Here is a 25,187-nt window from a genome sequence, read left to right on the forward strand (position 1 = left end):
GTTGCTTCAAATCTATGTTGTGAGGGTGTTTTTCACTAGTTTTCTAATACAGGAGTGTTAGTTCCTCAGTCTACGTAACACACGCCATCTGTACCTTGTATGTCCTTCATAAAGTGAAAATATACATACATTTTTCCACAAGACCTGTGTCCCAGGGCAAGACTCTCCATCTCTCAGAATCGGGGTCAGGCTTTCCCCTCGTGGTTTTGCAGAATCCTGACTGAAAACTGTGAGAAGGAAAACAAAGGCGGTGGCGGGACACCTTCGCTCTTGCCAGCCGCGATGAGCTCCCCGCTCGCTGAGGCGGGGCCGGGCCGCCCTCACCTGCGCGGCGGCTCCGCGCGCTTCCCGCCCGCGCCCCGACATCTTGCGAGCGCGAGAGGCGCATCCCAACGTCGTAAGTTACCAGTATAAAGCTGGGAGCACTGGGCTCCCCCTGCCCCTTCCCCAGCCCTCCAACCCCGCCGCGGCCCGGACCCCCTCCGCGGGACCCTCGGCCCTGAGGAGTGCCGCGGGCGGGAAGCCAGGGCCGAAGCGCGGAGGGGCGCCCCCTGCTCCGCGCCGCTGCGCGCTCCCTGGCGCTCGGCGCAGCTGGCCGCGGCGCCGGCCTCTCCCCGCTGAGGGGAGCCCCAGCCCTGCCGGGGGAGGCGAGGCTCCGCTGGGGCCGGCACCTCGGTGGGGAGGGGAGAGGCGCTGCCCGCCTCCCCCCCCGCCCAGGGCTTCCCCGCTCGCCGCGGCCCGCTAAGTCTGACGGAGCGTCGCCGCCGCCCACCGCAGCGCAGCGGCCCGGCGCAGGAGGGAGGCGCCGTGCGCGTCCCGACTCCCCGGGCGCCGCCGGTGAGGGGACAGCGGCCGCCTCCGCGCTCCCGGCGGCTCCGCTCCGCTCGGCTCCGCTCGCCGCCTCAGGTAGGAGCGGGAGCGCGGCGCGGCCCTGCTCCGCCGGCGCGGGTGGGGTGGGGGGGGGGCGGTGGTGGGGAGCGGTGCCCGGGGTCTGCCCTGCGCTGAGGTGACCTTGAGGCGCGGGGGGTGGCAGGGGGGCGCTGCCTGGGGTGGCGGTGGCGGGAGCCCGCCGGGGCCGAGCCCGCCCCGCCGGGATGCCGGATGCAGCGGGATGCGGCTGAAGGATGTTTTCGGGCGGTGAACGGTGACGGCGGTGCCGAGGGCTCGCTCTGCGGGACGGGAGGGCTGCGCCGCCGCGGGGGAAAACCGCCTCGCACAGCCCTTCGGTCTCGGTCTGTCTCAAGCCCGGCGGTTTCTTTAGTGACAGGGACAGGAGCGCGCAGGAGGCGCCGGGGACCGCGCTCTCCCGTGCCCTGCTGGGGAAGCCCGGAGGTAGGGCGCCGGTGGCGGCGGCGAAGCCCGCGCTGACCCGGCCGAAGCACAGCGGTCCCCGGGCCCCGCGGGAGCCCGAGCAACCCCGGGAACCGGCTCTGGGCGCCAATTTTCACAAGGTGACGCTCTTCTTGGCAATACTTGTTCGAGAGAGTTAGCAGGAGGCTTACGCCCCGCAGCCCTGGCCCCTCGGCTGGGCTGTGTGAGATGAGCTGGTGGAAGCAGAAGCCCCTCAGCCCCGTCGCCGCCGCGTCCTCGGGCGGGGGAGCTCGCCCAGCCCCTGCGCCTTCAGCTGGGCCCTAGTGCGGCGGGGCTCGGCTTTTTTCCTTTTTTTTCCACTGAGGGATTTAAGTATGTGTTACAAGCAGTCGTTTCCAAAGCCTCGCGGTACTCCAGTGAAGTGTTAAGAGCACCTTGGAGCCCGAGAAAATCCGCGGCGGGAGGTGACATTCCGTCGGTCGCCCGGTAACGCAGCCGCCGAGGTGCCCCCGGTGCCGGCCGAGGTGCCCGCTGCAGTCCCCGTTGCCATCGCCTTGGCACAGATGTCAAGATGTGCTTTCCTGTCGCCACCGAACGTAACGGATTCTTCTACAATGTTGACCTAGAGACTGTACTAGAAATGTGAAAGGAGCACTGTTTTCTGTTAGGTATCTTTGAAAGGCCTGTTGTAGGTGGAGGAAACCTCTCTTGTTTAATTAAACTGTTAAAAAGTTTACTTCTTTCTGTGTATCTCTTGCTGATCTTTTTTGCTTCTTATTGTTGTGCTCTTTTATCACGTTACACCAACACAACCTAATCCTGTGGTAATACTTTCTTTACTGTCTTTTTACTTAGTGTATTTTGTAGTAAAGTGATATTTGAGAAGCACGGATACCAAGATAAGGTGCTGGGAAGCTGGGCAAGCTGAAAGCAATGGTGTAGAGTGGGACTTTGCTGCTGCTGTGATAAACTAAAATCTAAGTTTATAAACAGTGTGAAAGTTGACACTGCTGTAACTCAATTCCCAAACAGTAAAAATAAATCTTTGAAAGAATACCGATACATTGGTGGTAGGTGCTGCAAGCCCTTAGTTACGTAAGCAGTACTTTGAAACCGAGTGGGACTGCATGCATGCGGTCGTGCTCACAAGTAGCACTTCATTTTTGATTCTGTCCGTTCATCATCTGCACATGACTAATTTTCATGTGGTACTCAAATAGGAGTCAACATTTTTGTAACTTCTATGTGAAGAAGCGCTTGCTTGTCCATATCTATGAATCTTGCTAATAAACTAGTTCAGTATTCTTTTTAATGACTTTAGGATCTCATGTCGAGCTCCATTTTCAAAGTGAGTACTGCTGTAAGTTCTTCCTAAAGCAAAAGAATATGTATTAAATGTTCAGTTTAGTGTCAATTTTAAAATTTTCACTTTTAACATTTAATGGAATGAATGCAGGGTATTATATTACCTTTAATTTGTGTTTGATGTAGTTACTAGTATTGTCCTTTGCTCACGTTATAAATCCCGGACCACAACCTCTTGACTATCTAGGCTACTGAGTGTGATATTGATCCAAATTTCTTGCATGTCACTATCCAAACCATACCTTTTAACCATTCAGTTGCCTATTTCCTGATGATGTGAAGTAAATTTTTATTATTTTTGACCAGTTCCATGGGGAGATAATGGATGTACTTATATGTTGTCCTATAATGTCGTCACCTCAATAGGATTTATTTTGGAGTGTAATGAGAAGAGTGAATGGACCATTATAATAGCCAGTGGGTTTGGTTTGGTTTTCCCTCAAATAGGTGTTTGGTGTCATTTGAGATGCCTCCCAGTACTTACCCTTCCTGCCCTTTTGCACGGCTTCAGAGGGCTGTGATTCTCTGCTATGGCCCGTGTTGTGTATCAGACACAACAGGGCACCTCAGATAGCATTAGCTACCTCTTTGTAGATAGTTGAGTGAAACCTGGTGCATTTGTCTGGTTCCTTGTCCTTTGTTAGCTAAGAATAAAGTGCTGCAGATCACTTACCACAGTAACCAGTGGCATGGCTAGGAAGTATTTGTGTGCATATAGATAATCGCCTTAGTGCTACCTTAGAGTTTATCTACACCAACAAAACCTGCATATTCTAATTATTTGTCCAAAATTTATAATAGGCAGTTTAAAAAGCAAGTGAGGTTAAAGAGAAAATTATGATGCTCAAAATACTATTTGTATATATAAAATTTGTATTGTAACTTCAGAATAGGTGCAGGATGATGATGACTGCAATTGGGAAAAAATAATCTGTGTTGATCGTGAGGAAAAAGCAGAGTAATTATACAAGAGTTAAGTGATTATTTTAGTTAGTCTGATGGGAGATGATAGTGGAAGAGATAATTAGGGACGGGGAAAAATGTTTAAGTTAAACAAAACTGTGTGGCTGCTGAAATCTCTTCAAATAAACATTTGAACAAAATTCAGACTTCTGATGAAGCTTACCATTGGAATGCATGTGTCAGATATACTTAAGAATTCTCTTTGAAAACAAAGCTTTACATATAATGTATACTGTGCAATAAATGTTTGCAATCCACAAAGTTCAAAGTGGAACGTAAGTTGTCCTTTGGAAGAAAAAATACATAAAACCTAAGTAAAGATAAGTGTAAGTGTGGATTATTTTAAGAATAGGAGTGGCAAATGCAAAAGGGTAAAATAGTTTTAATTATCTGAAAAGAAAAAGTCTAAAATCTTTGAGAAAGGCAAAGTGAGCATGGACAAATAATGTTTACATGTAATAGGATAATAGACATGACAGTAATGCATGTCATAGTGACTGAGATGCATGTTGGTCTCAGTATATTCATGCTATGAAGTTATCAGTTAAATCAGAAAAGCTTATTTTTTGCCAAAGCCTGCTCTGAAAAAAGTTTCATCTTTCATAAATGGAGTTATTTAGTAGTGAAATATTTCAGACTTCCATTTCAAAGGTGTGACCAACTCTTTCACGTTTATTTGATATAATATTGCATACCGTAAGTGATGTGTTAACTGGCATTTTCCTGGGTCACTCTGTAGGCATCAGCATGGACTTATATCTAAAGGTCATTGTGTAAAAGGCTTTGTTTTCACATATTTGGAACCTTACGTTCAGAATTCTGGAATATTTTGTAACATATAAATAAAGTAGCTGCTGTGCTACAGGGATGCCCTCCACACACTGGAATGTAAACCAAGAAGGCTTTGAATGTTTCTCGGAGACAGAAGTTGCTACATATTTAGCATGTACAATAGGAAGTGTGTTTTGGAGGGCTCACTGAATACCTTTAAGTGTGCAGAGAAAGACATGATTTTGGACGGGCCTGAGTTTCTTCAGTCTGAATGCTCAGGTCAGTGCCCTCATAATTTCAATAGCAATTCTCTTGTGGAAGCTTATTTATCTGCTTTTGGCTATTTCTCTCCTCTGATCTAAAGCCCTTGCATTGCTAGCACATTTTGCAGTCTTCCCATCACTCCTGTTTCAAGGCAACGCATCCCAAGAACTGTTCAGCTTCCAGAAGCTGCCATATTTGGAATGCCTTATACTTGTGAAGGCAACATTGTGGTGCATTTCTGAATGTCTGCGAAAGAGCAGGAACAGTGATGCTGAGTACTGTATAGTACAGTTGTCATGATACAGGAATCTTTGTTTGTGCTATGAAATTATTCATTGTATAGTGGAACACCTTTAGGAGATAATAGCACTGGCTTTCTCAGAACCAAAACTGCTTTCTCTCCTTGATGCTTCTTGTGAAGGAGGTACTTTGTCCTGCCTGCATGTAGCAGTCTTATTATGTATATACATTATATGTATATATGGAAACCATCATGTGGGTTTGCAAATTCATCGAGGAAGGATTGATTTTAATTGTTGAAGGGACAGGATTTAGAGCTGCAAGACTTGAATTACCTTTCCCTCTCACAACCACCAAGCTTTGCAGCACTTTGAACTTGGATGTGCATTTCAAGTTTTGAAAAACTTTGTGTGGTATTAAGCCCAGAATAGTGAAGCTGTCTCTAGTCAGCATTTATATTTCTAAGATTAATAAGTCATTAATTCCATAATGTTTGGGGAATTACTTTTACCCTGATTTATTTATTAACATGCCTAAAATAACTTATATTGAACTTTGTGAAAAGTATGTCTAAAAATGTCTATAATTGTCCAGCAGGAATGAAGATTGCTTAAAAATATTGCAGTTGCTGATTGTCTACTTCATATTACATGCATCTCTTCTTAAAATGCTTTCATATTCAGGATTTTTCTGATGAATAGGAGCTTTTTCTCAGTGATTAACAGTGAGGCTAACACATAGCATATTCCTTTTGATATCTCATTGTGAGCAGGAGATGCTTTCCAAGCATCTGGATAGCTTTACTGTGCAAAAGTCACAGTGTCACCTTGAATGTATTTGCTGATCATATGTATTCTATCCTGCTTATTGAATAGCAGTTCTTCATAGTGGGAAATCTTCCATCATGGAAGGTGTGATTGCATTCAGGAGAACATACAAAATAGCCCCATATATTAGACTATTTAGCATTTCAGGGTTGGGGTTTTTTTTTCAGTTGTTTTATTGGTATTTTAAACCTTTTTGTAATATCATTATTATTATTTAAACTGGCTAATGATGTTTAAGAGGATTGAAATAACAGGAATTTTTTTCTCAGGGAATGTTTTCTGCAACCAAAACTGGAAACTCCCAGTAGATTGATGAGTTCCTAGGAAGTATTTGAATAAGTGTCTCAAAATGCTTTTAAACAGCAGTATTAAATGAGGATATCTATGATAAACAAGAGAAGAAGAACGTTCTTTGCTGTCATCAGATTTCTTAGCAGTTCTGTTCGTAGCAATTACCTTAAGGTAAACTCAGTTTATTCCAAAAAAATTAGGATTTTTCTTCTATGTCATCTTAGGAAATTGATCTGTGCTGTTTTAGGTATTGGCCTACAGTCACAGTAAAAGCAAAATGGTAGTTCTGAGAATAAATTTACACATGAAAAACTAATTGGCAATATTAGGTGTATATACAACTGCTTTGTTGCATTGAATTTATAGGCTTAAGTTCAAATGCAGTTTTAATCCACTGCTTTATTCCACAACATCTACAAGTTCATCAGCATTTTTCTAATGTGTGAAGTGTTTTACTAGCTTTAAATCAGTCTTTGTCAACTGAAGATAGAAGACTGGCACGGGTTTTGGCCTATGGATAATGGAAATTAATTACAAGTCAAAATTTTATCTGGAGAAGATCTATTCCATAATATTGTGGGTTTTTTTTAAATTATGTAAATACCAAGTGTCCAAAAGCCCTGACAAAAGCTAGGCCCATTTTTGGTTAAACATGCGAATGACACAAGAATCATTCCAGAAGAGATAGAATGATTATTCTTGAAAGGTTAAATACTCTGAAAAAGTAACGTGTTACACACTGTAGCCCAGCTGATTCTGCGTCAAGTGCTAAAGAATTTGAGAGCAATAGGAACAAGAAAATGCCATTATAGTCTGTGAGGGTTGGTTTTAATAGGTTTGTTTCCTCCAGAAGATACAGTATTATGTTGCTTTTTGTGTGACCCAACAGTGTTCCTATCATATTTTTTCTTGGCGCTGCTAACATTTATTGCTCCCTAGCTAAATAAGATGACAAGATAAAGTTACATTTACTGGGAATTTTCTTGTGATTTTTCCCCCCTTCTTTCCTTTTTTTGACTTAGGTTTTGCAAGTTTGTGGACAGGAGAGAAAGATGGAAGGGTTACTTTACGTGTGGTACTCCTGGCATGACATAAGCCTTTTTCAAAAACACCATTATAGTATTTGTTACTTATAGTCTATAATGGCTTCCAGATCCCTTCCAGCAGAACTCAGTTTATCTCTGTTTTGTATTTTAGCTTGATTTCTAAATTTGCACTTGCTCTGCTTACAGTTTACTTTTCAATAGGTTCTTCAATATATTAAGTTTTATTCTGAATTTTGATCTTGTCTGCTTGGGGACTGAAAGTGATATGAACCCTACCTGCTTACTTCTCAAAGGTTTTTTTTCTGCTGAAATTGTTTAATGTATACAGCCAGCTGAGAGATGTATTCTTGCAGTGTACCACGTGAAATTTAATTCTGTTGACAGTGAGTTTTAGTAATCACTTCTAATTTGTGTGGCAGTTTGTTTTTGTTTTTCAAGAATCTGTGTACCCACTAAGCTGCAATTTTGTATCAGTCCTCTGCCAAGCTGTGTTTTCATATCAGTCCTTACTGTCCCATGAAAATACTATGTTGGACAGTTACTGAAAGCCTTACTATAGCCAGTATAAATTGCCTATCACTGGGTTTTTCTTCTTTAGTAGGCTGTTTACCATATCAAAATGGAAATTTCATTGGTTTGATGTTTTGATTATTTTCAGGCACTTAATCCTTCAGGTGCTTATGTGATGATTTGACATGTTTCAGCATCTTCCTTGGTATAAAAGGGAGGTGGATTTGTTTGCAGTTTCTTGAGTTAGACTCACTTCTCCTTTTTGAAGTGGTGTACTGTTTTTGTCTCTCCGCAGTCCTTTGAGCACTTTACGCTTCCTTTGTGCATTATTGAATATAATAGCTAATGTTTGGGGACTGCTTTAGGTAATTCCTAAAGTACTCTGCAGTGAACTTCATCATTCTCTATCAAACTGAGTATGTCTGGCTTCTTTCAGCCTATTCTTTTTTCTTCAGGCCTGTAGGCCTGTTTTCTTGATAAAAATCACTTCAGAAAATTTTTTGCTTTTCATTATCCCTTAGATGGAGACATTAAAAGAATAAGAAGGAGATACTGAATGCTTTGGCTTTCTCTTAACCATCTGTTATTTTCTCTCCTTTCCCATTAAATCCTAGAACCTCTGCTTATCTTTGTCTCCTGCTTACTTCTGCTGTATTTATAGATCCTTTTCCTATTGCCTTTTTGTGTCCCTCGTTAGTTGTTGATCCTTTTGTGTGTTGGCTCATCTGGATCATACCCGAGATGTTTGTGCCATTCTTTATTACTTGTTCACCTTTTGTACAATCTGTTCTGATAGTCTAAGCCTTTAAAGACTCTGGATGCAACAGAATAGTCTCCTAAAACACTTCCTGTATTCCCTCTGCACTGAGATAATCTGTTGCACTATTTTATACAGGCTCTATTGATAAATACCAGCTTTCCTGAACTCCTTGATGATCTCTTCAGGAGATGTTATAAATCACTTGGCTGAGTTTTCTGAAGTTGCTGTCTTGAATTCCACTTCTTTTTTTGGTCCTTCTTTCACATTTTTCTTTCAATATGCTAGTGAATTCTCTTGACTTGTGATCATGCTTACTTGAAATGTATTGCTGGTCTTAAAATCTCTGCCAATGCTTTCCTATTAATCAGAATAAAATACAACTGCAGCATTAGCAATGTCTTCCATGTTCATACCCTTAGCTTGTTAGCAAAGCTCCACCTTGATAATATACCATAGTTCCTCCTTAAGGAAGCAGCATGAAAAGATGAATAAATTGCATGTATGTGATGACTAGGGTATGGGATAGGGGAACAAAGACTGTGTTTTTACTTGCTTTGTTAGGCGACATTTTCTGCCTTCATACAAGTTACTTGCCTTTGCTGGGCTGTTGTTTCAGATTAATAATTAAACTGTTACAGTATGCAACTAACCTGCATGTTTCAAGGGTTAATTCATCACTACTTGTAAAGCTAACGAGAATTTTGGCTAGAAAATGCCATTGTTAGTGCAAAGCACTGTTTGTATCTGCAAGGTATTTCTAATGTTATTCAAACAGCATATTAAAGCCACTCACTTAAATAGAAGTGTTGTAGGTTCTCATATACACAACCAAGTCCCTTCTTTATGTGAAAACATCAGGGTTTTTTATGTTCTTGCAGGCATCATTCTGAGAACCAGTGCATTTCAAGAAGAACCTGCCTAGAACAGAATACCCTTTCAGTTAAAATTTCACCCTCCTCCAAGGAGGGCGTATCACATTCGTGAACTTAGCACCAAGTGTTGCATTCTTGTCAAGACACCATTTCCAAGTAACATGTAAGGCCTGATAGTCAAATCAGTGATAAGATAATGCCGTAGAAATATTAAATGTATTAAGGGCAGGATTTTTAAAAAGGGGAGGAATAGAGGCCAGAGGGAATTTTTAGTCCTGTCCTGTTGGCTTTTTAATAGGATTTGTGCATCTATAAGTTGGATGTTTCTGAAAATTGTGTTCTAAATTGGTGACTAATAGAGATCTTCCCATGATAATGACTTACAAGTTACCGTTATAATTCAACTGAAGATTACTGGAGTTTGATTCAGTACCTCCTGGAAATGACGAAAATTTTGTCATTGATTTTAGTGCCTTTGGGTTATGTTGTTAGGGTGCTCTGATGAAATAATGTGCTTTTGGGGGCTAATTTTACCCCTTCCAGTGCATCTTGGTAGCCAGAATTGAAAGTCACGAGTTACAGGAGAAACAGATGATGGAGTCGTCTTTGACGTATAAGGTTCTGTTCCCCTGGGTGCAGGAAGAATCAGGCAAAATGAGTTTCTCTCTGCCAGCTTTACACAGCAAAAGCTCCGTGTTGGATTTCCTGGGGAAGGAAAATGGGAGGTGGGTTACGCAGCAGCTATTACTGCTGTGCAGCGTGGGCTCTGCATCAAACAGAGCAGCAGCAGTGCCCTGCCTTCCCTCCCAGCCTCCTCCACCAGAGCACAGGCATGACCGATGCTGCAGCCTTTGCTGTTACGCACCACTGAGGAGCTGGCTGCTTTCATCATTCCTTCTCTTTCTTCGTCTTTTACTGTCTGCCTTTCCTCTTTCATCTTAGCTATCTCTTCCCATTTGCAAAAAGTATCTAGATGAATCCTTTCCTCTTAAACAGTTTGAATTCCCGAATAGTGTTATATTTGATATTGCTTTGGATGGAAGCATGCCATTTACAGCTGTTTTAATAGAGGGATGTCAATGAAATCTAACAGTTTTATCCAACCAGATTTTCAAGCATCCCAGAAGCACAGCACTGTCTTTGGGTAATATGTATATAAATAAAAAAAAATAGAAGCCCCATATATATATTTGTGGGGGACATAAAATTTATAAAAGAACAACAGTGGATCACTGGTATTATTAATAAACCAGATAAAATATTTAGAGATTTTTTAGGGAGATGTGGAATTTTTGTTATCAAGTCAATCTGTGAAAAAAAGATTCGTTAATCAAAACAAAGATTTTTGAAAGTATGTTCATTAACACTGAAAGATGAGCTGATATGTCCAGATCCTTCTACAATGGAGAAAGACATTTTTCTAAATGAAGATACAGGGGTACTGTTGTTTAACTGGAAGTCATTTGGAAGTATTTTTGTCTTCTCACAACACCACTCAGTGCCTGTTAGCACTCTGCCTCTTTGTTACAATAGGTATACAACACGGATGTCTTTTCAAGTTGAATAAAATTCTGCTTCAGACATGACCCTGCCTGAATTTCTCTGTCTGTGGAACAGAGTATTGCACACTGAAGGACACTCAGAGAAGTTGAAATGAACACTTCTGAGTGCATACGTCAGTGTTTAGTTCCTATGTGAATGCTTTCTTCAGTGTGTGTGTGTGTGTAGGCTTTATTGACCTGTTATTATATATCACTTCTGGCTTCATAACTTTCCTATGATTCAATCTGATTTTTTTCTTTTTTTTTTTCTTTTTTTTTGGGGGACACACACACGACATATTTCTGTGTAAATATGGTAAAAGAAATATGAGATTGGAGGGGCTTATGATACTCATTCTGATTAGAAACCTATGACTTCTGGAAGAAAACTGTAGCCCTAGAAACTTTGCTGTGCGAGGGGAAGGTATACAGAAGGAAAAGCCATAGGATGACTATAAGTGTTGAACAATACAACTGGAACAAAAAGCTTTCTATAAATAGTAGCATGGTCCCAGTTCAGTGAAGTGCTTAAGCATATGCCTAATCCCTCCTTGTTCAACAAAGCACTTACATGTGCATTTGAATTATGCTGAAATAAAACATCTAAACAGACCTAAGTGCTTTGTGGAATTAGGGGCTGTATCTATGCAGACAGACCTGGAGAGAAGGATAGTTTTCTTTACGGGAAAATGGTATGCTGTAAGCCTTTGTGGCATAATACTTCATATGAAATTTCTGACATTGTGCACTTACAAATTAACTTGCAGAACTATTGGACATTAAAGTATTAGAGGGTAACTGAATTCTGATATTCCAAAAATTATGTCCTTTTGTTGTTTGCAAATTGGTCAGACTTGATGACAGCTGCTGCCTTTATAACAGTAGGACCTGTATTATCTACTAAGGTGAATTTCCAATTTCTTAGTAAAACTAATACAATGAGGATATTCCTCATGATGTCAGAGAAGCAGTCTGCACTCAGGAATTCAAAGCATAGGCTTCTCAATCCAGGTACCCCAGCTAGCACACTGTCAAGGAGTTTTCAAATACTTGTAAAGACCGTTTTGACTCTCAACTTTTGAGGTACTTACATATGACCTCTTATAAAGGCTTGGTTTCACAGAAAATATTTAGCACCTATTTTCTTAAAATGAAATCTAGTTAATCATTTCAATTTTCCAAAATATTAGTCACTTTTGAAATTATTCTACAGGGATCCTAACTATTGATAGCTGGTTTTAGTAATTTTGTCTCTGGAAGGCTGCATAATTTTATCAGTAGTTGTGGTGGCTGGCTGGATCAATCAGAAGGCGATACTTAAATGTGTCTCAGTTGGGCTGAAATAATGAAAATACAATGCATCCTGCTTTTTTATAATATGGACACATACAGCTAACCAGACAAGCTTTTCATTTGTAGGAGAATGGAGGTTATAAAACCTAAAGTTCCATTGGGATGGAAGCTTCAATGTGTTACTCCCTTGTCAGGGATTTTGAGGTACAAACTTTGCTTTTGAGAAACTGCTCCAAGTCCCTGCTCTGATATGAAGGCTGTGCTGTCAGTCTCAGATCACTCAAAACTGATCAGAACCAGAATTCCACAAATGCACTTCAGTATATTAGTTATGAGACTTACCTTCGCAACTAGGATACTTTCCAAAATTTTTATTTCCAGTGGAAATCTGGGTGAATTAGGTAAGTAATGAGTAGTTTGATTTATGACAAAGCAAAGTTCTGACCAAAAAATGTTCTGATGTTTTAATGAAACAGAATGGTGATTTAGTAGACATATACGTGGCAAGGGAATCTAGAAGACTAGTTTCAAAAATAGTGTTTCAAGTACTGGGACTCTTTAAAAAGAAGCCTGTACAGCCCAAGTCATACCTATCATTAATTGCTTATCAGTCACAGCGCTAGAGCACACTGCCTTTGCTTTGTTTACTTCACTGTTTTTCTGTTGAGCAAATCTGTTTGCCTGTTCTGCGTGTGTGCATTAAGTCCCTGTAGGAAAAATACACTGTGAGAATGGTTAATTCAAATGTTATACAGTTGAGCTGATTAAAGAAATTCTAATCTGGATCTTTACATAAGAAGTTATAAAGGACGTTCATAATTTATACCAGATCAAGTCTATAAAGTCATAATAAGCTCATGTAAATCTCCAATGTGTAATAAAATGGAAATATTTCAATTGTATAATTAAAAACATCCCTCTGTAAATATTCCAGTGAAAGTCCCTTGCTGCTTTACATTATATTTGATTAGGGCAGATATGGCTTTGAAGAAGTGCCATTTTGATCTGATTCAAAGGTCAACTGTTACGAATCACGGCTAATGTCATAATGTTCTCTTACCTCATATGCTGCATTTGGCACTTTAAGTTCCACAAAATGAGCTTTATCTGTTTTGAACTTCATACTGTGGGAATCGCAGTTTCTGTAGCAAGGATGAACATACTAGAAACAGGATCAAAATACGAAAGTCAGTCTGTGGAATGGCATATAGCTTCTGTTAAAATGAATGAAGTTACAGTATGTGATGTAATTAAGCAGGTTTGTAGATAAGAAACTAATGAGCTGGTCTTTGTGAAATATGCAGGGTGAGTAACTTCTCTATGAAGCTTCCTCTTTAAAACACTGAAAAGAAGTTCAGTGTTTTTAATGAAATGTTCAGGAGCTGTTTTGTTAAGGTAGCATGGCAGATAAATTCTTTATTTAGCCCAGTGATGGTGCCAGAGGCATTTAAATCTTACCTCCAGGAAAAGGAAAATATTTTTAAGCTATATTTTAAGTACCATTACTAATTTTGATTACTAAAACCTTATAACTTTTGATTAAGAGAAAATATCCAAGAAACTGAATCACCTTCTGTTCTTACTAGGGAAAAAAATCCATTTCTCTGAGATAGGATTTTGTTATGTGTTAGAGGATGTTGCGAGTAAAGTTGAATAAAATGATCATGACTAGTTAGTTAACAAAAATATTTAATAAAGGAAGAGGTAGTGGGGAAACATTAACAGTCATTATTTCCTTTGCAGTCCCTTCTGTGCATTTCTCTGCAGAGAGCTTTCAAGAGATTTTAACCGAAGCGGGGCTTCATCAGCTGGATACATTCTCCTCTCTCCCTTCCTCCACCTCCTTGGGAAATTGAAATCAAATTGCATTGTGCAGCAGATTAGTAGTGAGTTGAGTAATCTACTCGCAGAGGCAGTGATGACCTGGAAGCTTGGTTGTAAGTTCTCCCCCTCCCCCCCCAGTCCAGTACTGTGGCTTTTCCCTAGATGCTTCCTTTCTGTTGGATGTGACTGACAAGTGAATATCGAAACCCATGTAGAAGCATATGCATAGGAATATGAGAGTAAGAGTGTAATAAGGGAGGAAAAAAATGTATCTGTCAACTCAGAGCAATTTACATTCTCATTCCAAATTCTTCCTGAAGGTGGAAGGCAGGTTTCCTTCAGCTACATTCATGTATCAGCTACTGTGTGTCTGTGATGGGCCCATGCTTTAACAGGATGGGATTGATGGCATCTTCTTGTACTCACTTTTCTCATTCTTATGCAGAAGGATTGTAGATGTTCAAAGGTATGGTAGCAGTGCGCAAAATATCTTTGATCTGAGAAACTCAGAATATTTTAAAATTGTGGGGTGCTGCTTCTCTCCTTTTTTTCAGTCTCTTATCCATGATGATTTTTAGCACCACAAGGGTTGGTAGGAACTGAAATTCTTCACAGATTAGTCCAGCTGTGGTAATCTTTGCTGTATTTGTAGAAGTAACAAAATGTTATTTGTTATTTATATGAATAGCTGTTTGAGATCATTACAAGGTAAAGGTTTATATTTAAATACAACATATATTAATAGTATGCTTAATGATATACTTATTGATACACATAATAATATCTCAGCATTCTGATGCACAAATATCTTTTCATGTGTGTAGAACTAGGAATTACAAGGAACTTCTGTGAAGTGTTTCCTATAAATATTTGTGAAACACTGCCCAACTGTAAATAGTAAGGAAGGCTTCAGGCTGAAGATTTGATCTTGGAAGGCACCAGTTTCAGTGAGGATGGTGCTAGAGTTCTGTAGCAAGTGAGGCACCAAAGAAGTATCCTTTTTATAGATTAGTATTTGGCTGTGGTGATACAGAGAGATTATTAAACTAATTAATTTAATTTTCTGTTTCTGGCATGAGTTTTTCTGTGCATTGTCTCTATATGTGATCGTTTCCTTACAAGTTGTGGTTCTGGAGTCAGATAATACTGCAAAACAACCACTTGGGTTTCTTTGACTCTCCTTAAAAAAAAAAAAATGAAAAGAAAAACCTTCATAATTGTGCAGAAAAAAATAAAAAAATGCCCCAAATAATACTTTAAAAAGAAACATTTTTCTGTTGCCTAGTTTCTCATTTTTGGAAGGAGTGACCTAATTAGGATTTTTTTTTTCCAATTTCTTGGTAATAATATAGACAATATAATCTGGGGCTGCTTTGGAAGCCAGTTCTCTGCTACCGTAGTCAGCATTAATCCAGATGCATGAAATTCCTAGTGTGTAACATTGCCCTTTTAATGTTCAATTGGAAGTGTAAATTACCCTTTAAACTCACTGGGGCAGGAAGAACTTATAAAGTGGAGTATCCAGTTGCCAGCAGGTTTACAGACACAAAATCATTCAATGAACTTGCAAAAAGTAGCTGAAAATGAAAAAAGTGCATATTAGGTTTAAGCCTTGGTGTGCTCTGTGGTGCCATTTGACTAGAACAGAAGTCAAGTAGTAGGATTCAGCGTTTTTCTTTACTTTTTTTTTAAAGAGCTCTTTCCTCTAGAAGTTAAATCCAAGTTCTGTTAGATAAGCTCAAGCTTAGTATCAAAGCACCATGAATAAGGCATTCTTATCAGCTATGTTAGATGGAATTCCAGTGTAGTTATGGTGAGTAGAAACTGGTGTTAGAATAAATCCTTCAAACAGTAATTCTAATTGTAGACTTAAACTTTTAGGTGATTTGCCTTTCCTCATAGGCTAATTTTGAAAAATATTTGACATATGCAAAAGATTTTTTTAAGGAAAACTAAGGTTGTAGAATAAGGTAGTCCCAGATTAGGATAATCTATAGTCTCTATTTCCTGGGCAGCCTCAACTGTGAAGGGGATGCTGTCTGAACTAGCTGTTCAGCATGGCGTGGCTGGCTGCTGTACTCCTGTGCTACAAATATGACATATATCTCTACAAACAGAAGAGTTTGGTGTATTGTGTGTGTTTTTACTGTGAAAAGTTTCGGGCCTAATGACTGTGTGAAGTGGATGAAGACATAAGAAATTAATTATGTTCCCAGGGCTCTTTCAAAAGAGCATATGGGGAAATCCTTGACTGTGTATGAAGTTAAAACTCTCAGGTGCAAAACAGTGTGTTCAGTGACTGCTTTTCTCAGAATCCAGCTTTACTGCTCCTGTCTTGCAATACTGGAAACTGGAAGAAAATTATAATTTAGAAAGTTAGGATTGAATAGGCCACGGGAGCTGGCAAAATTGTTACCTACAACAACCAGGTCAGAGCAAGTGAACAAATTTCCTTGACCGAGGCAAAGTTTTAGCTCAGGCAGAAGTTAGCCCAATTATTTCAAGTATTGGATAAAACCATAAATAAGGCTATGGATGTTGAAAAACTTCTGAAAATGTTTTTCTTGATTCGTTAATTTAAGTTCTGAGGAGGATAAGAGAAAGAGGCAGCTGGTGAAGCAAAACCTTCACTGGCCGTCATGCAGAGAAGTCCACAAAAAACCCATGCAGAGGACAGTGGTTGTGGTTTATCTACAGGTTTTGTGTGCTGCTTTTTTTCTCCTGTGGAGCTCAGGATAGGCAACTGTGTAGGAGTCCTCTGTCAGGAAAATGGCAGACAGACCTGAAATCTGTGTTTTGCACCCTCTGCCCTGTTTGCGTGTCTAGACTTAGTTCAGGTATGGTTTTCCATTTCTTTAGTGTTCTGTAGACTGTAGGCGAAATGCAGATAAAGGCAAATTCATAACTGCTTTTGAATTGGGTGGGCATGCTCACTCTTGGGTTATTTCCTTGCTGTTTATCTGCTCTTGCATTTCTGATAAATCAGTTGTTTATTTCAGTAGAAGCATCTTGCTAATCTGATAGTTTATGAACTTTCTTATATAGCCATCAATGGACCAACAGAAGGTGAATATGCATCATAACTTAAAAATCTACTGCCATGTTATTACGTTAGAGAAATTAAAAGTAATATGAATAAAAGTTACCTTCTGCAGATAATTAGTGCATAAAATATCAATAGGCAAAATACCTGAAAATAAGCACTGTTACCAAGGGCAATAATACTGCTAAGAAGAGACATTAGTAGTGTGTGTCAAAAAGACATTTTAATTTCAGATGTCTTTTAGGAAGCATCAGTATGTTGTTATTCTTTTGTCTACCCTACTGGTGAAACGAGCTTTTGTAGTTCCATACAGAAGCAAAGAAGAACACAGTTATTCAAGAACAGTAGGGTAGGAACAGAGCAATTAAGGCTGAATGCAATTCTAAGCTATTGACTGTATAAAATATACTGTCCATACACCTTAGTTCTAATGGTAATCTACTTTCTGAATCCATTCAGATGGGCAGTCTGTTTCTCCTTCCTTAATGGGTCTTACGAAAAATAAATGTTCCTTTCAGTTTCTGCTTTTTAGTGTGCATTATGTACCTTTAATTTTCAGTTAAATTCCTTTTTATTTAGCTGTTTTGAAAGATGAGCTATAAAGATTTATAAAATGTAATTATAGAGATATTTAATTGCTGTATAAATAAATGCTTTTGAACATAGAGGCAAGAATTCTCCATGGTGTCATTTGGTTGTGTGTGTTAACTCTAAAATTCTTTTTCTGCTGAGTAAGTGTAACTGGCTTGGAAGTGCAAGCAGTACAAACTTAGCGTATCGTTAGAGATTGTTATAAATCAGTCAATGACTTTTAACAAAGTTTGTAACCTTAGTTTTCTTTAGTATTGCTCTAGTCACATTGTTAATCCCGTGTCAATGATTCAAAATGTTTCACAGCAGCATGGTGAAATTTAGAAATGCTGTTATAAAATAAAGGGTGTGAATGAGAAGAATAATTACTTGTATCAGCAGAGAAGGTGACCTGTTTGAATGCTTTCATAAAGGTTTAAAAGCCTTATGAATTACAGTTGCCAGGACAGGGCTGTGCTTTTTGAAGAGTTACCATGTATTAATTACTAACATTCCATACATGAAAGATTTAGGAAAGTCTAAAACCTGATGCATTCTGTCTCTCAGCTGATTTTTCTGTACTGTTTGATCTGTTTTTCTGTGGTCTTTGATTTGGCAAAGATAAGTGTGTGTGTGTACAAACACAACATCATTTAATTACAACTCAGAGTAAATGGTGAATGTGTGCATGTACATAAACATACACATGCTGTCCTCAGTATCATTTAATTACCACCCAGAGCAAACAATCTTTCTGTTTTCTGTATCCTGGGGCACAAAAGGAATGTTTTCTTCTCTCTCTCTCTCTCTCTCTTTTTTTTTTAGGGGCGGTAGGCTAAGTATTTCTCTGAAAGATGTAATTTTGTATCTGACTACTGAATAGGACACAGAAACATAGTAAAGTGTCTGAAAATTAGAAATATGTTATGCTTTCTCAACATTTAAATACTTTGTATTGTATGAGATTGTTCTGTGTGACTCCCTCGCATCTTGCTGATATATTTGACATTTACATATACTGCATGATCATTAAAAATTTGATCTGGCCTAGATACTATACAAATATAGAGCATATTTATTCTTTGCATGTGGACATATATTTTCATATATGTGTATCTAGATTTCTGTTTTTTTTTCTTTGTTCTCATATTTTTCTTACAAAGGTATTAACAGAAAGAATATATATCTAGCTCTTATGACTTGAAATGTTTGGACCATTCAGGTGGGTAAAGACAGCTCGGTCAGTTTACCAGTAAATAGATGTTTAAAGTAGAGAGCTAAAAATAAGATTAGAAAGTGATCACTAATTGTCATCCTGTTGGTTGGCTCAGCAAGAGACTACTGAGACAGAAATAATATTTATGCTGTGCCTGGGTACCACTGTAATAAAAATGAATAATGACTGAGCTGCTTTCTTATCCTTGGAAGTGGTCCTTCCATTTCTGGGTTGGAGGCACATTTGTCTAACAACTTCCCTCTGGGGTATACCTCTTCTGTAAGTAAGTAATAGACTTCAAGCTGCATAACCTTTTATCCTTGCTGAAGTATTAATTATTTTCAACATTCCAAACTATGCACAAAGGAGTCAAAGTACAAATGTGAATTGTTGAGAGAGGAGACTGTAAGAGAAGACCTTAGAAGTCACTATTTGAAGCAAACTTACTGTGATTTTGGTTATTTTCCTGTCTCTTTCTGAACTATTTCCTTGGCTTGTGCTTTTTTTGTATGCCTAGGTGAGAGCTTAGAGGCAGTTTTTGTTGATGGCATCAAAGACAGAGAATCAATCGCCCACATTTTCCCAGAGAAAGCTGCAAAGTCTTACTATTTTGCCCTTTCAGTACTATCACCGTTTAGGAACAGGAGTACTTAAAAATGAAAGTCCTTTGCCTTGTTTATCCCTGCTGAAGTTTTGTTTTCAGTTTGGAGAAGGTGAACACACCTGAGTCCTGAAAGATACCTCTTAGCTATGCCTGCCGGTGTAAGTACCAACTAGTGGCAGTGCTCTTACGTTAATGGTATGGGCACCTGTTTTGTAAGGATCTTAACTGATTTTGCCCAGCTGTGAGGAGCACACTTGCATTCTGCACTGATCCAAAATCACTGTGAATTATTCCTGAGCTAAAGTTGGTAGATTTTGTTTGCTTTCATATTCTTAGTGGGCGAAACAAATATTTTGTAAGAAACAAAACCAGAATTGAACTGACACAGCAATTGTAGAATCATTGGCAAAACAAGTGTATAATGCTTTGCTTTTCAGCCTAAAATATTTGCCAGCTCAATTAAAACTAAATGTTTTCCAGATTTTTGTAGAATAAAGTGAATTTTGAAATGAAAACTTGACATTATAAAAATATTTTAGCACGAAACATTAAATTATCCAAAAAGAAATATCTCACTTTGATTTTAAAATGAGATGTTTTATATTCTGAAACTTTTCATAGAACCATAGAATCGTTTTGGTTGGAAAAGATCTTTGAGATCATCGAGTCCACAGTTTTGTGCTCACATTTTTTCCAGCTTAGCTTCTCGGTCAAACATTACTTCAAATAATAATTGGTTTTAGTCATGACCTCTTTCTCCTACTCCTGCACTCCCCAGCTATCCCCAAGATACAATTTTTCCTGCAGCTTGCTGGCTGTATTATTAACCATCCCATTGACTTCTGCAAATGTTCTTCTGCTAAATGAATGTCATTTGGAGAAATGACATGCTCTTTACTGAAGTTTTCAGTCGACTGCAGCTTGACTGACTTCTCGGGAAAACTCAGTCCATTTACTTCCAGAATGACTGCATGATAAGTGATGTGGACAACCTCTTCCCTCAGCACTCAAAGTAGGAAAGTCTGAGATGTTTGTATTTGTTTATTCATATCCTAATTCTCAAAATGGACTAAAAATCTAAAGCATGTGTTATTTTTAGGCTCATCAAGAAAAGCACACATACATAATTCAGAATAGAGTAGAACCATGCGCTATGGCAATGGCTTTCATCTAAAATAAATGTAGCTCTTTCTTCATGCAGGGCGTTTCCCACCATCTGATTATTACAGTAGCTGTATGTGCTATTATAGATGTGTATAATAAAAGCAACATTTGCGCTTTTATCTGGTAAGTAGTCTAAAAGCTTTTTTGTTTCTTTTGCTGTAGTTGTTAGAAATTCTGCTGTTGCAGACTTGGATTAAAATTGTTTAACTTTGGAAGAAATCCTTAATGAAGAGTAAATGAAATTAAATTTCGGGCAGGGAGATATCAGTGTGAAGGAGGAGAAAAGGGGCAATGCGAAGCTCTTCATCATAGCTCATGTACAGTAGTGGCTATGTTGCTCAGTGGCATTTCCTGTCATTTGCTCTGAAGACTTCTGTGTATCTGTTAATCATCATTCCTAGTTCTAAATTCAAAGTCTCTCTGCTTTGATCTCCTAGCTCTCCCGCAGCCCTGCCTAACATAGCTGTTAGGCAGGCTTTTCACAGGCCAAATATTATTTGTCAAAAAATCCAGAGAAAATGTCTGCTCACAAATTCCTTATTTGCATATTCATCTGGGCATGTTCCTGGCTCAGACTTGGCTTTTCTTTCCTTTCCTTCTATTAAAATCTTCTGCTGAGCAATGAGCTCATCACAGCACTTTTCCTCTCTCCATTTCTTCTGGAGAAGAATCACCTGTGTAAATCACTGAAATGGCATTGCTGATTGCCACAGTCTTGTAATATAGCTGGAACTCTAACAATGATTCATCTTTGAATCTGCTCAAGGTGTCCAGAAATGAAAGAAAGGAGAAACAGTTTGAATTATATACAGAACGTTCTGCTGTGAATTCTCAACATTACTTGAAGTCCACTAACTAGTAGATGACCAATATCATCTATTGGGGTTTTTTATCCAAGTATTCAATTAACTTTGTTTCCCAGTGATGCACAGGAAAAATAAAACCAGTTTTGCTGGTATGTTCAGACCCTGCAGGTATGTTTTACCAATATCCAAAAGAAAAAGGATTTTTTTGCAAATTTGAACTCTTGCAAGAAGAACAGCAAGGGATAAATGACTTACCTAGAAGACTGAATTAGAACTTTCTCCAGTACATGTTTTCTAAACACCTCTAAGGCTAATAGAGAGGAGGAACAAATACCAGCTCGCTCCATCAGATGATTCACAATATGTTATGGTAAAATGCCTGTATGATTACCTCTGTGTTGGAAGGTAATAACAAAATAAGAGAATGGAGCAACTGAATTGCCACAAGGGCAGTGTAGCGAGGATTGTGTAATTTCCACAGGCCCAATAGTCAAACAGTGAAAATGGTAGCTGTCAGAAAAAATTACTGACACAACTGTGTGGTGGGTAGTGTCTGCTGAAACGACAGTTGTGTTAGCTCTAGTAAATGCTAATACACTTCTAGTTTCATAGGCATTTGAAATAACCCTCTAATGTGCCACATGTTTGGAAGTAAGTCATCTCCAAAACAAAACACCTACGAGGCAGATTTAAAGACCTAAATTTCTCCTAAGAGTTACAACCAACGTCCTTTACTTATTCTCCAAAAGTTTTTAAAAAATGGAAATGTATTCCCCCATATTCCTCTGCCTACTGACTGAAAAGAATCCAAACTTCCAGTGCCAATAAAGTAAAGAGGGGGGGAACTGGATCTGAGGCAAACAAAAATGTTTTGGTGAAATAGGATTAGTTCTTAAATCTCAAAAAAGCTTGTGGAGTCATGCAAAACAGAAATGAGAGGTTTAGCCTGCATAGAAACAGAATCACATGAGTGCAATATCATTCAGACTTTCACTCATGTGACGTTTGGTTGTTGTTGGAGACAAATCTTTGAGAAAAGTAGTACGGTAGTTTTTATAGATAAGGAGCTCAATTTCCTTGGCCTTTTGCAGTACATGAAATACAATTATTGCAAGCGGGATGAAATGCAAATATGGCAAATACTCTTCTAATTTGGCTGTATGTGTGTTTTCTTTAAACAGTGAGTTCTTATTTTTTTATTTAGGGGAATGTGTTTGGATTTGTGGGCTGTAACACCAGGTGCACTAAAGTTTCACAAGTAGTTACAGAGAATGACAAGGCATGGAGAAAATTGTTAAGACCTGTCATAGCAAAGATGCAGTTAAAAAAGTCTGATCCCGGAGTCAGTGGCTTGAAAGAATGAGATTTGTCTGTGTGTATATAGGAACTGAACAGTCCCTTTCTTCATTTTCTTGCAGACCTCTTTGAATGGTTGTCCACATCCACAGTGTGCATTGAAGGTTAGAGTCTTTGTGGCCATCAGCACCTGTGGAGTGCTTTGTGTTTATTATACTTTGCACAAGAAAGCATGAAGGATATAGTATGTTTCCTGGGGTTCAGTTCCTCTCAGTTGCTTCAGTCTCCAAATGAGTGCTGTTTGCATTTGGACTGCAGGAATGTTTTGTGTTAGCAGGTGGCCTGTTAGTTTTCTAAGTGTTTTTAAAAACCTGAGGCTTGCCTGGAATAAAGTTGACTGCTTCAGCTCATTCTAAGGAGGCATAAAAAAATTAACATTGTTTCCTGGGGTAATGCTGCATCTCCAAATTCCTCAACACAAGACAGAAATTGTCAGTCATGTTGGAACTAGACTAGAAAATGCATTCAAATATGGTAGAAGTCTGAGGGAGTTGAAGCAGCAAATGCCCCATGAGAAGGAAAAAGCTCCTTCAGAAAGAAAATTCTGCTGGTGCTGCCTGCCCTGCCTCTTCCTGAGGCTTGTGGCAGTTCTTGAAGGCCACTCGCATTATGTACAGGATCAAAGATCAGATAAAATATGGGGTCTCGGTTGCAGAGGTCAGAACAAGCATTTTGTTCCCTTAGCACTTACTTCTTTGCACTTGAACTTTTCCCAACATAACCTGGCCATCTGCACTGCATGTGTAGCGTTTGTGTGCTGTGACTCATCCACCTCTTCAGCACCATTTTGAAAAGATCCCTTTACATGAATTGATCGCAGCACATCGAGGTCTTTCAGATGTGGTGGTTTGAAGTATGTTCTGCAGTGCATACGCATCACTTCTTCAGTCTCCTGTCTGTCATTTAGAGAGAGCTGAGCTATGGTAGGTACATTTCACTCTTTTTATGATCTTGGTTCAAAGTGTGAGTGACTAAACAGTGTTCTGGTCAAAACATGTCTCAAATTGGGTTCATAAGACGCAGGAAAAATGTGGGAGTAATGAAAAAATGAAGTAAGGACCATTTGAAACTCATTTTAAATTCCCACATCAACATCGCCATTGAGAAAAGGATGTTTATAAGTTGCTGTGCGTGTGTTTTGTAATTAAAATTTGCTTTCATGGTATTAGTATATAGGAAACTATCCTTCTTGGCAACACTTCTTCAATTCAGGAAAAAAGGAAACCTCCCTAAATCACACTGTCCAATAAGTGAAATTATGTATTAACCCCAAGATGAAAAATGGTAATAATTCCCAGCACTGGATGCATCCTAGGTACTCTTCCATAAGAATGTCATCCTTCTGGCAAGTGGAAAGATGAGTCATACCTTTCCTTTCCTTCACCCTGTAGGTTGTACTTGGCTTTTCAGTCCACTTCGATTTGACTTAAGTCCACATTACAAAAAAACACTCCCTGTGTGCCTTCTCCTGCACCCGAATACAATTTTCACTTGCACTACCAAGGAGTCAACATGGATACTTTTTACCCACAGTAATTAATGTGAAGGTAATAGTATTTTGATGGGAATGTGATTTTTTTTTTTCCTAGTGCATTGTACCATGTTCTCCTATACTATGTGAAGCTCCTGTGCATAGTTTCTTGTAGTTTTCTAGTTATTGTTAATAATCTCTGTTGCCTTGGTTTTGTCTTTGGTGCTAAGGTAACAACCTGGCCTATAGGTGACAGCAGGTAATGTCTTCTGAAACATACCCTCAGCAGGTTTTCTACCAGAGATAATGAAAGTTGACTGTCTTCTCTTCTGAAACCCAAGGTAGCTTCTTGGCGATTTTTGAATGTAGTCCAGGGAATAGACTTATCATTATCTGATAGCTTGTATTTCACTGAGAGAATCTTTGTCAAATCTACTTTTTAGGAGAGATTTTTGTTTCTCTTTTCCAGCAGAAATAAAATACAAAATAGATTGAATACGAAGTGGATTGAGTCAGTATGCTTGAAGGGAAAAAATCTGTTTTCTCTGGTTAATAATTCTTACAGAAAAGTCAGCTTAAAGGAAATGAGAGTTGCATTGTTAAATTAATGTTTTATTTAAATGAAGTAATGCCACCAGCTATAAAAGACTTGGTGAAGCTGCCTTGAACATTTTTCTCTTTGGGTAGACATGACAGACTTCTAAAGGCTGGAAAGGTTTATGTGCATTGATAACGCAGTACTGACCTCAGGCTAAGCGCCATCAGCTTTGAGTTAGTAACATTTATTTAGATGGGTTTCACATGATTGATGTGAAACTTTTTCATACCTTACGAATATTGAAGCTTTTCCTACTCTTCCTACAAAGAACAAATTGGACCTTAAACTCTTTTATCCAGAACTTCCAGTCAAAGTGCCTTTTTTTTGACTTCCTTTTTTGTAGTGAAGTAGCATCTTATTGTAAGCATGAGCTACCCAATCTTGCCAACTCTGGAGACCAGCTCTGTCTCAGGATTCCTCCCTCCCAACACAGGCTGTGGGGTGGTATACAGGGCAGTGCCCCCAGTATTTTCAGCTCATT

The 25,187-nt window shown here is 39.2% G+C and overlaps 1 protein-coding gene across 7 annotated transcripts in view; it reads left to right on the forward strand.

The window, feature by feature from the left end:
• Window positions 1–571: 571 nt before the first annotated feature.
• ATP2B2 (ATPase plasma membrane Ca2+ transporting 2) overlaps window positions 572–25,187 on the forward strand; it is a 432,242-nt gene continuing 407,626 nt past the window's right edge. For 2 of the 7 annotated variants that reach the window (XR_005103974.1, XR_005103975.1), the window contains exon 1: window positions 572–906. The gene's annotated coding sequence lies outside the window, so the exon portion shown is untranslated. The remainder of the gene's footprint in view (window positions 907–25,187) is intronic. The other 5 variants (XM_037385876.1, XM_037385880.1, XM_037385879.1 and 2 more) reach the window with 3 other exon arrangements.

The sequence above is a fragment of the Falco rusticolus genome, chromosome 4 (assembly GCF_015220075.1).
Source record: "Falco rusticolus isolate bFalRus1 chromosome 4, bFalRus1.pri, whole genome shotgun sequence".
In the NCBI taxonomy this organism is placed as follows: domain Eukaryota; kingdom Metazoa; phylum Chordata; class Aves; order Falconiformes; family Falconidae; genus Falco; species Falco rusticolus.